Source organism: Mauremys reevesii, linkage group 9, assembly GCF_016161935.1.
Source record: "Mauremys reevesii isolate NIE-2019 linkage group 9, ASM1616193v1, whole genome shotgun sequence".
Lineage (NCBI taxonomy): Eukaryota > Metazoa > Chordata > Testudines > Geoemydidae > Mauremys > Mauremys reevesii.
The window spans coordinates 12,265,891-12,285,356 of NC_052631.1; positions in this window are offsets into that span (position 1 = coordinate 12,265,891).

Genomic DNA, 19,466 nt, shown 5'->3' on the forward strand with positions numbered 1-19,466 from the left:
GCAGTATTTCTATTTATGATCAGAATAAAATTAAGTTCATTTGAGAGAGAACGCTCCTCTTTTCCGAAGCTTCATAACAAGTTATATGTATTTGCCAGACTGTAGCTGTCTTTATTTTTCTTACCCTGCTTCTTTTTTTAAAGTTTATTTTTTTAACATCAGCATTTCAATTATGCTTTAATCTTCATGGCATTAAACTACATCAAAAGAATCTTTATGGTGTTGCTCTGGTAGCGAGCAGGAAAAGGAAAACTCCCTACCTCTTTGCACTGTAAACATCCAACTGGCCCTGGTCTTGAATCTGCTCAATTTTGTTTTGACTGCAATGTGACTGTGAGCCCAGAGAAGTATTACTTGTATTACAGAAGTGCCTAGAGGCCTTCACTGAGAGCCCAGTGTGCTAGGTGCTGTACAAACACATAGTGAGAGCTGGTCTTTGACTCCCAGAGATTAATTACAGTCTAAGTAGCCAAGACAAAGGATGGGAAGGGAAACAGGTGCAGAAAGGCAAAACAGGACAGATTTTTCAGGTGAATAGTTTGTTTGACAATAAATGCAGTTTCTGTTGACCAGAAACTATTCACAGACTTGACTTGATTATTTCAGCCATTCACAAAAAGCAGCAGGAGTTGGAAGTTTTAGCTGCTACTTCTGCTTCCTTCTTCCCTTTTATAACTTTTAGCCCAGTAGTTAGGACACTCAGCTGGGACTTGACAGACCCAGGTTCGAATTCCCACTCTGGAACAGACACAGAACAGACTTTTTTTCCATTCAGTGATTCTTGAACTTTTCAGATTCAGTTTGACCTGAACCCTTTTTTTTTCTGAACTCCCACTGAAATTGAAAAATCAGTTATTTCCCCAGCTCCACAAAGAGGTGATCTGACCTGCCCCAGGTCACATAACATGGTCTGTGACCAAGCTGGGAATAGCAGCCAGGTATCCTGACTCCTGGCCAGTTACCTACCTACTAGTCCACACTGCCTCCCAGCTATATAACAGCCACTCAAGCACTTTACTTCCGGAGTTAAGATTTATCTTTTTCCCATTATTGATATGATCCTGCATATTACAAAGATTTTTAAATGGCAGAGGTGCTGTTTTCATATCAAAGAAGGCTAGAACATTCTAACCTCACTTCCGCTGTTGTAAATCTGGAATAATTCAATAACAGGCAATGAAATTACTGGAAGTAACTTAGACTAGAATTTGATCTCCTATATGCAGTAGCACGCAGCAAAGAGCATATTCAGAAGGTAAAAGGCAGACATTGTGAAGAACATAGGCTCCAAGGATTGGTAATAAATGGGATACGGACTTTTCTACTTCTAGGAGGTCACTTGATATTTATATAAATCCAGGTAACTAATGATCAAAGTTTTTGCCATTTGTGTTCTGTTTGGTGATCTACATAATTACAACATGGTTCCCACCTCCTCTTACGCCTTCCAAGTTTTGCTGTTTTTAAATGAGGAGTCTTCAAAACATAATTAGTAACGATACTTTGCATTTACACAGCGATTTTCATGCACAGATCCCTAAGTATTCATTAACTGATTCTCAAAACATCCCTGTAAGGACAGTGTTATGTTATCAATCCATTCTATAAATGATTGCACAGGGAAGGCACAGGAGTATCCGAGCATCTGAGGACCCAGTCTTGCATTGGTCTCTGTTAAAACAGACCCTCTGCCTGTGCAGAGTCCTATTGATTTTTGCATGGGTAGTGCTAGCAGATCCAGATGGACGGGTGGGGCCGGAATCAGTGACAGAATAAGGAAGAGAAAGGCAGGAGTCCTGGTTCACAGAGCCTTGTTCTAGCTATTAGACGTCATTGTCCAAAACAAAAAATCCATTTGTCCCTGGCCGTCACATGTACAAAAAATAGCTTGTGAAGGCTGGCGGCGGCAGCCTGCAAACAGCACTTAATCTGGGCTCAGTTGGGGCTGCTTGGACACAGCCCTACGTGGAGGGGCATCACAGAGGTGCATCCCCTTTCTGGGAGGTAGAGGAGATGTATGTGTGCCTGAGCTGGGCACTTTTCCTTCTAGAGCTGCAGGGAGCTAGAGCACAGCATCATCCCAGGGTGCCGTGTGTGCTCTCAAACCTGTACAACAGCGCTCTGCTGGCCATTGTGGTGATGGGATAGGCCATAATCCTCCCTCACCTCTCAGAAGTCTAGCGCTGCTTTTGACACTACCCTTAAGACTCTCAGGGTGAAATTCTGGTCCCATTGAGGCTGATGGGTGTTTTGCCATTGACTCCAATGGAGACAGGGTTTCACCCCCCAGAGCACAAGATCTCTGGTTTTTCCCAGTCTCTGTGCAGGGGCACAAGGGAAGGATAAGGATGACCTTTGCATCTGCACCACTGACTTTTCCTGCCAACCCTTGCCTCTGATACACAATGTATTTGTACACATTTTCAGATGAGCGATATCTTCACTGAAGAAAGAATTTTGAAAATCTTTCAGTAGAGGCACAATGTATAGGATCACTGTATAAGTGATACATTACTTTAGCAACTTGTCATGTACAGTGTGCACTTCAGGCCTCATTTCACCATTCTCGTTGACTCTCTGGATATGTATTTTTCAAGTGCTGTTAGCTAAGCAGCTGCAGCTTCCAATCTGCCATCACCTTACAGAAGATAAATCACTCCTTAACTCTGTGCATTTGACTTCTTCCTTTTAAAGAAATGTTTAGTTAGCAACGAGGATGCAAAAAGCACAAAGAGGTTCCATATCAAAGCTGACCTTGCAGTACTGATTGTAACCAGTTTTGAATTTTAAACTAAATAAATACAACATTAAAGTCCAAGACATAAGGTATACAATAGATTGCTGTCAAGCTGTGTGACAAAGTGACTCTTTTCACCAAAGACCCATCTTCTTCTCCCACTGAGAAATCCTAAATTTGAGGTCGAACACACTCCAAGAATGACAGAATAGGTAGCAGTGATATCAAAAGTTTGGTCGGTGAGATTTTTCTGTCGACAATTTTGATGGACACCAAAATGTTTTAAAGTTACAAATCCATTAGAAGCAGAGAAAAGAAAAGTGACAAAGTGAAACATACAGAATAATAAACCTACCAGCCATCAGCCCTGAATACATGAGGAGCAAAAAATGAATTATTTTATTTCGTTTGTTACATAGTGTAACAATTTTTACTGAAACCTCTCTTCATTAAATATCTAGATTCTCTTTTTTATGGTAATTAACTCATGTAAGAGAGACAATTTAAGAATCTCTAAAAGCCATGTATAAATAGCGTTAATGAAGTCTTAATGAAATCTAAATAGATTATTAAAAGTTACCAACTTTGAATAGGCATTAAACAGAACTCTTTCACCCTCTATATTTAAACATACACTGGTTATACTTGTGTAAGCAGACCAGTTGTGTTGATATAAGCAACTAACTGGTCCTTTATGTTGTGTATTTTCTGAATCATCCTTAGAATGTCTCAATAGTAAGGAATCTTTAAGTTGGAATTTAGTAGAATAGCTTTGTCCTGTTCCATGTGAAATTATTGCAACAGTCATATTTAATGTTTATGGCCAAATCTTATGCTCTTTACGGAGGTAAAACCCCCACTGAAGTCTGTAGCATGTTAATAACAAGTAATATCCCTATAAATAGTCTGTGAGCCCTCTCGTGGTGCTCACTGTGTTCTATGAGCCACCAAAACCAGACAGCTCAGCAGTACAAATATAGCTGGGCATTGCATGGTTATGTATATTTAATAAACTTAGTTATTTGGAACCCTGTTGTGCCCATGTGATTTCTTCATATTTTTGTTTTGTAAAGGCATAAAGGCATTGAGTTGTGCCTGACAAAGTTTGAAGGTCATACGTTTATACCTTTTCCCTCCGTGCAAGTTTAAGTAAAAGTGTTTTTGCATATAGACTCTAAGGAGATTAAGACTTCAGTGGGGTTACCTTGGCATGAAACAGGAGTGATGCATTGAATCAAGCCTTGAAATTCGACGTTCTTTGTCTATGGAAAAACACACCCACCGGTCGTTCAATAAGGCATCTCTGCAGTGAATGGTAATGTCAGTGAGATTTATTTTCTGGTGTTTGTCATTTTGGAGGTAAAATTGTGGGTATTACCTTACATCTGATTCCCTGTGGAAGAGGACTTTCCACCTCCTCTTCTAACACACGATTATTATGGGGTGAAGGAAAAAGAAAGAATGGCCCACCAGTCAATAGGGACTCAAGGACCCAGAAATGGCATTGGCATGAAGTAGCTCCCTACCTGAATGCTAAATAGCCCAAATATGACAGGTCCCAAATCCAAATATGACAGGTCCCAAATCCAAATGGAATAAAGATGCTCAGGGATCCTTGCACACATCTACTTAAATTATTTTTAAAATAAGTGGGAAAATCTTTGCCCTCTCCTTTGCCCCTGTGTTTAGAGACCTGTGTTTTTGAAGCAAGAGGCTAGGTGTTCTGTTCCACACTGCACTGTGTGTGGTTAGCTGATGGCTGTAGTTTTTCTGAATGTATGGAACTAGGGATGGTTACATCTTCAGAAAAGTGTGTAATCAGGGAAATTTGCAAATTTTAGTGGTTCCAGAACTCATGAGCATTATTATATATACCTACATCCTCGTAGATAGTTTATACAAAGAAAGCCATCTACATATATTCACGCACACATAAAGATATAGTTGTAACTCCTGTAACAATCAGGTCTTGCTGACTGCATACAATTGAAGCTGACAGACTATCAGCTGCATATAGAAAAACAGAGCCAAATAAATGGAAGGAAAAAAACCTGCAAGCACTCTGGGATACTTCTTAGTAAGAATTTTCATGAGAGATTTACTAATTACTAGGCCACATTTACTAATTGGCCTAATTAGTTACTTCAGACAAATAGTCCTCTTAAGTAAAATAACATGTTGATTAACTAAAGCATTGTATGGAATAACTGACTGCCGTGACTCATCAAATCACCTTGTGGCACCCTGGTGTTTAGTCATAAGACATACGTCATAAGCTTGGTATGTAATGCTCAGGCTGGGGAAAACTTAAAGAGTTAGAGTCTGTCATAGGGACATGTGAAACATCCAGCTGCATATAGTGTCTTATTCACTGCTTATCGTAGTTAATGGAAAGATTGCCATTTACATCAGAGGACATTGGGTCAGGTCCATAATACACCCTTCAGTAGCTGAAGTTCTGAGGCTTGGAGTGGCAACAATGAAGTATGACTTTGCTACTTTTAAAAGGAAGAAAGTGGTGGAAAATGGGAGAGACTGATGGTGGAAAGAATGATGGGAAGGGCAAGTGACCTATGGAAGTGAATGGAAGGCAACTCTTAAGGCTAAAAGATGGAGTGGTGGAAAAGGATAAAGAAACATGCCCTCCAGGTTAATTCAACACACCTCTGCTCAAAATATCCATGTAATAATACGTAACATTAATATATAGCATTTTCAAAGCACTGCATACACATTAGTACTTCTGCAGGCTAGGAGTATCCTCATGTCAAACATCAGAAAGGTGAGACATTCATAATGTGACACTCTCCAAATTGTACCAATGTAATTAGGAACAAAACGTAGACCAAGGAAGTTATGGGGCACTGGATGGGAAGGGCTCTGAGTTACCACTGAGAATTTTTTCCCAGGTGTCTGGCTGGTGGGTCTTGCCCACATGCTCAGGGTCTAACTGACCCCCATATTTGGGGTTGGGAGGGAATTTCCCCCCAGGTCAGATTGGCAGAGACCCTAGACGTTATTTGCCTTCCTCTGCAGCATGGGGAATGGGACACTTGCAGGTTTAAACTAGTGTAAGCGGTGGATTCTCTGTAACTTGAAGTTTTTAAGCTATGATTTGAGGACTTCAGTAACTTGACCAGAGGTTAGGGATCTATTATGGTAGTGGGGATGGGAGGTTGTGTGGCCTGCAATGTGCAGGAGGTCAGACAAGATGATCATGATGGTCCCTTCTGACCTTAAAGTCTATGGGATATGCCCAAGACCACACAACTTAATTTGTGAGCCCTTTGAGGGCAGAGACCATGTTTTTGTTCTGTTTGTACAGTGCTAGCATAACAGGGTCCTCCTGATCCATGTAGGAGGCTCCGAGACACTGTCACAATACAAATAATAAAAAACAGCAAGTTGATGTTACAGCTGAGGTTAGAACCCCAAACCAATAGCCAGTCTGCTATGAAGGACCCAAATATTGTGTATTGTGCTACAGCAGTGCTAGGAGCTAACAGAGACCAACTCTTCAGAGCGGTAGTGAGTTTGATGGCATTATACCAACCTGGATATATATTAAACAGAGCCCTGTTTACTTCTGCTGCATAAGAATCACAGGGGAAACTGAAATCAATGTTTTCCAAATGGAAAAGAGCAAAGCCATCAGGGAAAGAAATGGTATTTTCAAGCTTCTTTGAAAGGTAACACAAACAATGCAGAGGGGGAAAAAATCTTAAAAATAAAATTAAGAAAGCACTTGCCAGTGGCCTTTTCACTCTAAATTTAGCTTGTTTTTCCGGGTTTCAGACATCGTAGACACTTTACATTATTTTAAGAGTATTTTTGTGCGTGTGTGACTAAATATACTTTTGAAATGGATTTGTTTTTAATTGCAAGATACACAAAGCATCTGTGTAGCTTAACAGCAACAAAAGGCGCTTAGGTTTCACAGAGGGACACAGCTGACACTGGGAGTGCATGATACAATGGTGTAATGAAACAGAGATCAATGTTAAAACGAATGTAGCACCACCGAGGAGTACACACAGATCAATACTCTTGTAAGCCATAGAGTATAATCCCGCTATATAGGTCTTGTTACATAGTACAGTCAATTCTACTAAGACACATTTTTCTACATTTGCTGAATGCACCCGTGACTTATTTGTCCCAGAGACTGTATTAAAATGTCCTCCTTTTGGAATTTAAAGGTTCAGAGCTCTGTCTGCCCATCTATAAGATGAGGTATGCATCGCAAAATATGCAGTCTGTAATGGTAAATTCTCAGTCCTCAGGCATATAGAATGGGAGGATGGAAGGGGAAGTCAAAGATGGCTGGAGTTTCGTTAAGACTTTGGAAATGTTACCTTCCTTTCTTGTGTGTTTTTACAAACAAACATCTTCAGTAAAGCTGGCAGGAAAATTTTTTGTTGAAACATTTTTCCAAACCATTTCACTTTCATTTAAAATGGTATCTTTCATCAAAAACTATGTTTCATCTTTGACAAAATTTCCTTGTGGGGGGGGGGGGAGACTGAGCATTTTGATGTTGAAATGTCAACTCAATGAAAAATCCAAATGAAAATTAGTTTAGAGTCCATCAAAATGTTTAATTTTTTTTTTGGAGTGTGTGTGTGTGGAGGGTCGGGGGTGTGTGTGTGTGTTGGGGTCAGGTCATTTTTGTGGGAAATTTTCTGGTTTCATAGAAATGTAGGGCCGGAAGAGACCTTGAGAAGTCATCAAGTCCCAGCCCCTGCACTGTGGCAGGACCACGTAAACCTAGACCATCCCTGATAGCTGTTTGCCCAACTTATTTTTAAAAGCTTCCAGTGATAGATACTCTGTGATATCCCTTGGAAACCTATTCCAGAGCTTAACTACCCTTACAAGTTAGAAAGTTTTTTCCTAATCTCTAACCCAGGGGCTGGCAACCTTCAGCACGCGGCCCATCGGAGTAATTCACTGGCAGGCCGTGAGACATTTTGTTTACGTTGACCGTCCACAGGCATGGCCCCCTGCAGCTCCCAGTGGCTGTGGTTCACCATTCCCAGCCAATGGGAGCTTCAGGAAGTGGCGGCCAGCACGTCCCTGTGGCCTGTGCCACTTCCTGCAGGTTACTGACTCCTGCTCTAACCTAAATATCCCTTGCTGGAGATTAAGTACTTTACTTCTTGTCCTACTATCAGTGGACATGGAGAACAATTGATCACCATCCTCTTTATAAGAGCATGTTATAAAAAGACTGTTATCATCAGGTCCCACCTCCATCTTTTTTTCTCAGAACTAAACATGCCCAGTTTTTTTCCTCATAGAAGGTTTAGAAAACTTGATCTATCATTTTTGTTGCCCTCTTCTGGACTCTTCCAGTTTGTCCACATTGTTCCTAAATTGTGGTTCCCAGAATTGCAAACAGTACTCCAGATGTCAATACACCCGAGAATCATATTAGCCTTTTTTGCAGCTCCATCACATTGATGACTCATTTAGTTGGTGGTCTACTATAATCCCAGATCATTTTCACCTAGACAGTTAGTCCCCATTTTGTAGGTGTGCATTTGATTTTTTCTCCTTTCTATGTGAAATACTTTGTACTTATCTTTATTGAATTTAATCTTATTGAATTCCGATCAATTTGTCAAGGTCATTTTTAATTTTAAATCTCTCCTGCAAAGTGCTTGCAACCCCTCCCAGTTTGGAGTCATCTGCAAATTTTATAAGCATGCCCTCTACTTCATTATCCAAGTCATTAATGAAAATACTGAATATTACCAGACCTAGGAATGACCCCCGCTTGACTACGCTAGTTACACCTTCCCAATTTGACATCAAACCATTGATAACTACTCTGTGTATTGTCTTTCAAGCTGTTGTCCACCCACCTTCTAGTAATTTCATCTAGACAAAATCTCCCTAGATTTCTTATGACAATGTCATGCAGAACTGTGTCAAAACCCTTACTAAAAACAAGGTATATTACATCTACTTCCCTCCTGTCCAATAGGTCAGTAATCCTATTAAAAATGACTTGGCACTATTTATCAGAGGGGTACCCGTGTTAGTCTGGATCTGTAAAAGCAGCAAAGAGTCTTGTGGCACCTTATAGACTAACAGACGTTTTGGAGCATGAGCTTTCGTGGGTGAATACCCACTTCGTCAGATGCATGTAGTGGAAATTTCCAGGGGCAGGTATATATAAGCAAGCAAGAAGCAGGCTGGAGATAACAAGGTTAGTTCAATCAGGGAGGATGAAGCCCTCTTCTAGCAGCTGAGGTGTGAAAACCAAGAGAGGAGAAACTGGTTTTGTAGTTGGCAAGCCATTCACAGTCTTTGTTTAATCCTGAGCTGATGGTGTTTAATCCATCCGCTTCCTGTAGGGACACAGTCAGGGTGAATGTCCCTGCATTATGTGTTCTCTTTGAATATGACTTAGCAATGGGGCAAGTGCCAATTAAAGAAGCAGTAATCTGCTCCAATTTGGCCCTTTTGTGATAGCATAAACATCCACAGGCTGAAAGGCTGGCAAGATCATGGGCACAACTTGGCAAAGCACACCAGCAAACACACGTGTTCCTCGTGTAGTCACAGATGTACTCACCAAAGGCTGTGCTGCCTGTTAACGTGGGGGTCAGCAACTGTGTTAGCTGCAATGTCCAGAATCTGCCGTGCACCAGTGGTTAACCTTAGTGCTCATTGCTACAGTCCGGCACGCTCCTGCTGTTGGATGTTTAAGCTTCAGTGGCCACCCCTTTAGTCTTTGTGTCCTAAAATATTCTCCATCATGTGTCCAGATGGAGGTTCTGCGTTACTGTCTTCTGCACTGCTTTTCAGAAAGCTTGGGAACTCCAGTGCAGTTTGCTATCCTGTGCTAGCACTTCTTCCCCCAGCATGTACAATGCTGCTATCTGGTTGGCTGTTGTAAATTCCTTTCTAACTATGGAGTTCTGATTTGTGGGCCTGTGACGTTATTGATATAAACTGGGACCATATAGAACATGGTTGCAACCAAGGTCCTGTAGTGGCACCAAATCTTATGTAAAGGGGTCATATAAGGTGTCTAAGACCAGGTTATGGGTTGCTGGTTATGATTATGCTGTCTGTATGTATGTATCATTTTGTAGTTGAAGTTATGAGTATTGGCTCTATACTGTCTGTATTTCAAATTTGTGCTGTGCTTTGGGGTAACATCCCAGACAAGTTGGTGTTAGCTCTGCCTAGCCTGCTTGATGGCCCATTGAGGACCATCAGCTGTACAATTGACTCATTGAGAGAAGGCAGATATGCCTTGTAACTCAGCAAAGTATGCAGGGACTTGACCATGTGACTCCAGACTCCATTTTGCTGTAATTTTCCCCAGTAAGAACAAAGAGGTTCTTACACCTGGAAAAAGGCTATAAAAGGCTGATGCCTCATCTCCATCTGGTCTTCAGTCCTGCTTCTTACCTCTAGAGGGACTTTGCTACAAACTGAAGCTCTAAACAAAGGACTGATGACCCATCCCAGTGGGGGATGTACTCCAGAGACTTGATTTGAACCTGCAGTTTACTCCATCACTGCTACAAGCCTGAACTAAGAACTTTGCCATTACTGTATGTAATTGATTCCATTTAACCAATTCTAGCTCTCATCTCTATCTTTTTCCTTTTCTGAATAAACCTTTAGATTTTAGATTCTAAAGGATTGGCAACAGCGTGATTTGTGGGTAAGATCTGATTTGTATATTGACCTGGGTCTGGGGCTTAATTCTTTGGGATTGAGAGAACCTTTTTCTTTTATTGGGGTATTGTTTTTCATAACCATTCATCCCCAGGACGAGTGGGACTGGTGGTGATACTGGGAGACTGGAGTGTCTAAGGGAATTACTTGTGGTTAGCTAGTGGGGTGAAACCAAAGTCCTCTTTGTCTGGCTGGTTTGGTTTGCCTTAGAGGTGGAAAAACCCAGCCTAGGGCTGTAACTGCCCTGTGTAAGCGATTGGTCCTGAATTGGCACTCTCAGTTGGGTCCCGCCAGAACCGCATCGTCACAGGGCCAGAGGCTCTGTGGGACACTACAACTGCAGTAAGGCCTGGAGGGCTCCAACTGTGATCCCAACGTGGCTATCAGTGCCCACCCTTGGCTGTCAGTGCCCCACACTATCCCACTTCAGTCAGTGCAAGCGCTCCTGGTGAGGACCGTGCTCCACCAGCAGAAGGAGGGTAGTGTGGACACCAACAGCCGACTGAATTACTGCATTGACTGTAGGTTGACTTGAATTAAGTCTACCTAACTTTGTAGTGTAGACAAGCCCTGATAGTTACATCTGCTGCTTTTCCTAGCTTTTAAGGCCAGAAGGGACTATTGTGATCATAAGATCTGACCTACTGCATAATACAGATCATCGAATTTTACTTAGTAACTTCTGCATTAGGCCCATAACTTCTTGTTGAGTTATGAGGCATCTTTCAATCAAGATTCAAAGTATGTCTAAAAGGCTTTGTATAGTGATGGTGAATCCAGCACATGCCTTGGCAAACTGTTCAGTGGTTATCCCAGCAATTAAAATTTGCACTTTATTTCCAGTCTGAGTTTGTATAGCTTCTTGTATTTTTAAATTCCTAGTCTTTGGGGTGCAGGTGGGGTGCTGTATTGCTGTGAAGGAGCCACATAGTCTCAGCAGAGCCTCTTGTGACATTCAACCCTTCAAGACCTTGTTCTCACATTTCATGCCATGCCATTCCTATCCTCCTAGGCCCCTATGCGCTTCAGCTTCACTCAGCATTAGCTCTGCTGTCTCCACCAATTTTGATACTACCAGCTCACTATGATAATGCTCAGTTCCACTGACACTTACCCATACTTATCCTTCACCTCCTCTTCCAAGGCCATGATTGAACCTGTCTACTACAATTGGGCGAGCTGGGTGGTGAAATGGAGAAAAGGAATTGAATTGTCACTCTCACCAACACCACTCTTTGGGAGATGGCTTCCCTAATAGAATTCAAACTTCCAAAGGTGCAGTGTTGTTTGAAAACCTTAAGCCCACATTCCTTCCAGAATTCTTTCCTTCTTCCCCAGTGCAAAACCAGAAAAACTGTTAAGGGATCACTTCCTTATAGTACTAACTTGACATCTGTGCTGATGATATGGTAATAGATGAGTAACTGCAAATAGTAAGACTTTTTTTTTTGCTATAGAAAGAAGCAATGCAAAGTAATACACAAAGTAAAATGTTAGCTGCATAGTTTTTGTTAGTCTAATCTGTCACTCCTGGCTGAACTTCTGTGGGAATTATTGCAAGTTAGATAGCATTCCTCTCTGTATACTGATTTGATTGAAAGGGTAATTTATCAAGGCTCAGCACCACATTGAATGCTGCACTCTGGGCTGGAGGGTAATGAGTTGTACCCACATCTCGCTTTCCTTTCTCATGTGACCATGAGAGATCATAAGATGAGGTGAACCTTTGCAGCCTTTGACATCTCACGCAGAGACAGCTCCCCTGGCTGCTCAGAGAGACCCTTCATAACAACTTCAGAATCAGCCAGATCATTTGACCCTCCCAGGAAGACGCGGAATGCATTAATCAGGAGCTCTCAGAAAGCAGCAGAAAGACAATGGGAGTAAAGATGGTAAGAGAGGAAAGGGGAGGAGGAAAAAAAGAGAGATTGGAAAATGGGGTGGAGGAAGGGGAAAGATGGCAATATGCTAAGGAAGCACAAAGGGCTTTGTTAAGATTATTCATCATTCTCAAAAATACCAGATACTTCAAAGATGGATTATTGTTGCTGTTATCCATGCCATCAGCTTCATTATGTAGCTCAAAGCCACCTGTCATTATCTTCGCTGACTACAGTAGCCCAACCCTGTCTCTGTCTCTCTCTTATCATAACACATTGCAAACTAATACCATCTCCCTGGGTTTCCTTTTTAAGAAACAGCCCTGGTATTTGTTTCAATCACAAGAATGTCCATCATATCACCTTAATTTAAGAAATCACAATAAACAGTATTTCTGCTCGGCATAAAGAGCACATTGGAACACCTGCCACTATGTATCCACCGCAATGTATTTTTATGAAGGTCTTATGTGAGCAAAGAATTAAAATGCAACGATGGTCTCACAACAAATACCTAAATCCTTTATTGCCTATTTCTGCGGTAATCTCTCTATATTTGTGAAATATATGGCTGTTTAGAAAGGGCTTCAGAATGCAGTTATGTGGTTTATTTACCAGAAGATGGCAATGGTGATCTACTACAGTATTCACCTGTATCCTCAAGGTCCATATTATTCTGGTAAACACACCAGCACCCAGTATGAATGAACTGGAGTGTTCCAGAACTGTTTGCCATTCCATTCCATGTTTCTGAAGTGTTTGAGTTGTTGCTAATCATAAGACTTACTCTTTTTGATTGGAACTACAGCTTTCTGGACGTATCTAAACGATTATTCCCAGCGCTCTGGAAGCCAGGGTGTTTAAAAAACAAAGGAGTAATACTGTTCAATTAAGCATGCTAAGTGTCAGAAAAATCAAATGATCTCTGGAAGCGGAATGATAAAAGAACATGGTTAGTTTCCTAGTATTGAATCTGAACTTCAGCATGCATCTTCAGATGCATCTGAAGATGTGAAGTTTTTTACCACGAAAGCTTATGCCCAAATAAATCTGTTAGTCTTTGAGGTGCCACTGGACTCCTTGTTGTTTTTGTGGATATAGACTAACATGACTACTCCCTGATACTTCAGCAGTTAATGAACGGAACGTATATTGGGGGTAAACTATTAAGAGTCATGTTATCTTTGTTGGTAAAACAGTTTGAAATATACCCCAAAGTGTATACACAGTAACCATATTATAGCATCTGAAATGGATCATGGCCTGCAATACAGTCTGAACTGTCATGTTAACTAGCTTTTCAAAGAATTAAATCAGCAGGAATTTTGGGTTAGTAAGGGCTGCAGCACAGAGCCCTATGAAATGTGCGTAGAGTTGTGCTGTGTGCTCTAATGGGTATAGAGCCCTTCAGCAGGGGAAGAAAAAACTTCTGTGAATATCCTCTGTAATGTTTAAAGGCCAAATTGTTATCCCCTTATCTTATTGGTGAGCAGAGACTTGTGTGAATAGTACTATTGGCTTTATTGGGATGAGTCTGTAAGTCACTGCTCACCATTGGGATTCAGGAATTCCCAATCTGGTCCTAAATTAATTTGCTGCAGCCATGTTCAAACACTTCTTTCTGAGAACATCAGAGCAATCAAGTGAATCTCTCCATCTACTCAGAGAGAGTGAGCATTTCAAGCTTTCATGAACTCTTGAACAAACAAATTAGGACTCAGATCCTACAAAGACTTAACTTTGTACAATGTGTGTGGTGCCACTGAAGTTGGTTATTGTCACGGAGTGTGGGGGGGAGACTAAGCCCGGCACCCTCAGCTTCCTGCGATTCACCGTGATTCTCAGCCAGTCAGTAAAACAGAAGGTTTATTTAGACGACAGGAACACAGTCCAAAACAGGTCTTGCCGGTACAGACAACAAGACCCCCTTTAGTTAGGTACATCTTGGGGCCCCAGGGAGGCCACAGCTCCGTTGGTAAGCGCAAGCCCCCTTCGGGTGCCCCTTTCCATTTCCCAGCCAGCTCCAAACTGAAACTCCCTCCAGCCTCTCACTCAGCCTCCCCCCCCCCGGCTCCTCCCCAGTCCTTTGTCCATTTCCCGGGCAGAGGTGTTACCTGGCCTCCAACCCCTCACCTGTGTTCTCAGGTTACATGCTCAGGTATGCTCCCTTCCCCAATGCAAGCCATCCCAGCACAACTCCCCTGCAACCTTCCCAGGTCAATACTCCCCACTCAGCATTCACATAACACATCAAGAACATTCCCACTTCGTCACAGTTATATGCTATACATAGTATCAGAGGGGTAGCCGTGTTAGTCTGGATCTGTAAAAGCAGCAAAGAGTCCTATAGCACCTTATAGACTAACAGACGTATTGGAGCATGAGCTTTCGTGGGTGAATACCCACTTCGTCGAATGCTATGATTAGTGCACTGAAGTCAGTGGCACTGATCACAGTATGTAAAATTAAGCCTGTGTGTAAATCTTTGTAGGAATAAGGCTTTAAAAAGTGTCACAGGTGGATATTAGTACTTGGAAGTGTTTGAGTGCTCATCAGGGAACTATGCCATGTTACTTTTCCGGCCCATCAGAGCTAACTAATGTTGCTCCAATAGTAAGGGGAGGGGGGGCGTCACTTGGACCCAGAGTGTAGAAAATTGTGTCTGCTGCTGTTGCATATGTAGTCTCTCTGCTCTAGATGCACAGAGATGGTGGAGTGCTGTGCTGGAGGAAGGAGGGCACAAGAGACATAACAGGCAAGCAGGAGAAAAGGTGAGAGGGAATAACAGAAAGCAGCAGGAGCTGCAGGGAGAGAGAGGAGGAGGAGCCTCTTATGTACTTCTCTAGCACCCCCAGGAGCCTGGACTGAGTAACACCAGCTTCTCAGGGAGCTTCCTGTTTCCTGCTGCTTCCCCGGAGCCATTTGAGGAGAACAGGCAGTCAACTGAAGTAGTAGGAGTCAGTTATGCCCTTAAGACACTGATATCTTCCCTCACTCAGGCCCTGCAACCAGCCTGCTTATTTGTCCCCTTCAATTGAGTGTTGAGAGCCACTATAGCTGGCACAGAACAGCAGTCATGAGTGAAAGAAGAAAACGCCCCTCTGGGGCAGCATTCAGAAAAAGAAAGAAAGCAAAGGAAACTTTTCTATCTAAGCAGGAAGGAGCTCTCCTGAGATACATAAACACAAATGTTCACGGTGAGCCTTCCGGCCCCAGTCAGGATGTGAATGGTGAGGAGATGCCCGATCTTCCAGTTAGTCAGAGTGCAGGTGACCTGGCAGCTATTGCAGCATCCATTTCTCCATCTTGAATGGATGTAACCATGCACATTCCTGAAGAAAAGTGTAGATCAGAGAAGAGTGTGGTGGAGGTGCAAGAAACAGCTGTTGTTGAGTTTAGTTCCTTAAGCCTAGATGATCGTTGTACTGCATGGGCCACAGCAAGTGAAAAATTTCATGTTCCCCAAAGACAATGAAAATAGAAGTTTCCATTCAACACGTTACTGGTGTGAAATCCCCAAGGGTGACAAAATGGGAAGGCCATGGCTTATGTACTCAAAAACCCAGAATGCTGCATACTGTTTTGTTGCAAACTCTTCCAGCCTAATGTTCCAGCCACATTGGTTTCTATATGAACAAAGGACTGGAAAAATCTAGCTAGAAATCTGGCATGCCATGAGAAGGCAGCAAATCACCAGAGAGCATTCCATAGGTGGAAAGAGCTTTAGATGAGACTAAGGTTAAAGGCCACCATAGATGATCAGCATCAAGAGAAGATTGCATCAGAGTATCTTTACTGGCAAAATGTTCTGAAAAGGCTCATTGCCATTGTGAGCATGCTTGCTACCCAAAACCTAGCACTTCAGATCAGCTGTATGTGCCAAACAATGAAAACTTCCGTAAATTGTGGAGCTGATGGCTGAGTTTGATGCTGTACTCCAGGAGCATCTAAGAAGAGTCACCACCCAAGAAATGTACACACACTGCTACCTTGGGAAAACAATTCAAAATGAGATCATACAGTTACTGGCAACAAAAGTCAAACAGAAGATTGTGGCAGATCTGAAGTCAGCAAGATATTACTCTGTTATTCTGGACTGCACACCTGACATCAGCCATATGGAACAAATGACTTTACTGGTGCGTTTTGTAACAACAACAGAACCTAGTGAAAATGTCCCTGCAGTGGTGACTGTCAGAGAGCATTTTCTAGAATTTATTGACATTGATGATACTACAGGAGCTGGTATGACAAATGTGCTTCTTAAAAAGCTGGAAGATACTGGAATTGTGATAGCTGACATGAGAGGTCAGGGCTACGATAATGGTGCCAAGGTGAGAGGAATGAACAGAGGAGTGCAGACCCGGATCCGAGAGTTAAACTCTCAAGTTCTTTTTGTCCCATGCTGTTCTCATTCATTGAACTTGGTGGTCAGTGATGCAGCATCAGCTTCTAGTGAGGCTGCTGAATTTTTTAATGTAATTCAAAGCATCTATGTATTTTTCTCTGCATGAACTCATCAATGGCAAATTTTGAAGATACATGATGTCATAGATGCCATTATGGAGGATAATGCTATGACAGGAAGTGTTCATAGGAGAACAGTGGCAGAGGGAAATGGAATCACCAGAAACATACATAATTTCAAATTTCTGTGTGGCTTAGTGTTGTGGCATGACATACTATTTGAAATAAATGTTGTAAGCAAGAGACTCCGAGGTGTTGACCTTGATATATCTGGAGCAATGGAACAACTGGACAAAGCAAAGTCTTACCTACAGTCTTACCGGTCAGATGAGGGATTTCAAAACATTCTGAAGAGTGCACAGAAGTTGGCAGAGGAACTTCACACTGAAGCTATTTTCCCACCCATTCAAGAATACAAGAGTCACTAAAGAAGAAGACATTTTGATTACGAGGCACAGGATATTCCCATAAGAGACCCCAAACAACAATTCAAAGTTGAATTCTTTAACTAGGTGCTAGGTTGTGCAATACAGTCAGTTGAAGAACGTTTCATGCAGCTCAAGGAACACAACAGTATATTTAGGACATTGTATGATATTCCAAAACTCGTCAGTATACCCGAAGAAGTCCTACATCAGCAATGCAGAGCATTAGAGACAGTGTTGACGCATGATGAAATGCACAATATTGATGCGAGTGATTTAGGTGATGAACTGAAAGTCCTTTCAAGATACATTTCAGCAGAATCAACTCCAACGTCTGTTCTGGAATATATGTGCACAAATAAGATGACCACCCTCTCTCCAAACGCTTTTGTTCCTCTGCACCTACTTCTAACACTTCCTGTAACAGTTGCCAGAAGAGAATGCAGCTTCTCCAAGCTGAAGTTAATAAAAACACATCTATGCTCCACAATGACACAGGAGAGGCTGGTCGGCCTTGCAACCATCTCAATAGAGCATGAGCTGGCCCAGACTGTGGAACTTCAGGAAGCAGTTCAAATCTCTGCAACTAAGAAGGCCCGGAAAGCACCACTTTGATTATTCAAACAGATAAAAATGCTGGTGTTTACTATGCAGACAAGAAAAGGTACATTTGCTGTTCAGGTGTTTGAAAGTTAAGTGTTACTTAACATTTTTGAACAAAGCATTTTAAGTTGTTAGTTCTCCTTTATTGAGGTAGGTAGCAGAGCAGTACCATGAGAGGAGTAGAACAGGAAGAAGGAAGAATTGAGACCTTCCAAAGTTTTGGCCCAAGCGAGGGGGCATGGGGGCATCATTTGAGGTCTCTGCCTCAGGTGCCAAAATGTTGTGGGCAGGCTCTGTGGGTAGGTGGATAAGTATGCCAGCAGGAGAATCCCTCCCATTGGCATAGGTAGTGTCCTACACTTGAAGGTGCTACAGCAGCACTGCTGCAGAAGCTCAGCTGTGCCACTCTAGATTTTTAAGCATAGATAAGCCCTGGGATTGTTAACCACAAGCATGCAAGACTGTGGTTCTACATCTCCTATAAAGAAGAGACACAGGATAAATGCATTTATTTTATATATTTTGTTTATATAGAAAGTTAGGTCTTTAAAGCTAGATTTGCTGCTTCTCATGCTCTTGAGCTCCTTCTTCTAGTCCCGGGTGTAGCTGGTTGGAGAAAAGGAGCAAGAGACAGAGTGGCAATAATCTTTCTGCTCATAAATCCCAAGGCAGCACTTTCCCAATGTGTGGGGTATGCTTCTTTAAGATTTCTTTACTTCAATCAATAGGACTCAGGTGTACTCTTAACCTTTTCAATACATTTTCTTTAAATTTCTTATACACCTTAGCATCACTCTTTTCCATATCACTAAAAACTTGTCTTGCATTGCTAGTTAAGCTGGTCAAGAGAATAGTCATCTACTTATCCTCTGGGATCTTTGGGATCCCACACAGTCTCTTAAAGGTGGACAGGAAGTCTTCTACACAGTCAGTCTCTTTTATAAATTGGGCAGACTTTCTCCCACTCCTTGATGCCAGGGGGTGGAGTGTGCTCACCGACTGAGGATACCCCAGTACTTTCAGCTGCAATGTGTGAGCTCTCTCCTCCACTTCTAGCTGTTTGATGCCTCCTTGGTGGGCTTCTTCATCAGTTTCAGCATTGACTTTGACGGCTGCCATACATTCCATGCATCTTTGGTGGGCTCTCTCCTCAGCTTCCTCACTGGCTTTGACTACTGTGTGGGATGCCTCATTCTGTCATACTCACATTCTTCTCGGGCTCTCAGGTACTCCAGTCAGGTCACTTGCATTGCAGTATCTGGGACAGCAAGGCCATTGCTGCTTGGACAAAGCTTATGAGCAAAGTTCTCAGTACCTGATCTGAGGCTTTCTTTTATCTTTACATAACGTTTCAAGGTCTTTTGTGTTAAGACCCTCCTCTTACCGATTTACTCATTGTGGCTAATCTTTAACCCTTAACTCTCGATATCAAATTTAAACTTTTAACAGCGCTGGGGTTATGATCTATAAGCCCAGTTGACCTGTGGCATGTGACTCCTGCCAAGATTTCCCCCAACTGTCATGCTGTCTGGAGTTGTTCATGACCATGAGTGCCAGCCTCGGGGCAGACTGTCAAAAAGCAGGGCAGACACCCCAAACTGGTTGTATGTCCTATAATTTGATTTTACCAACCCAGTAACAAATGTGATCTTC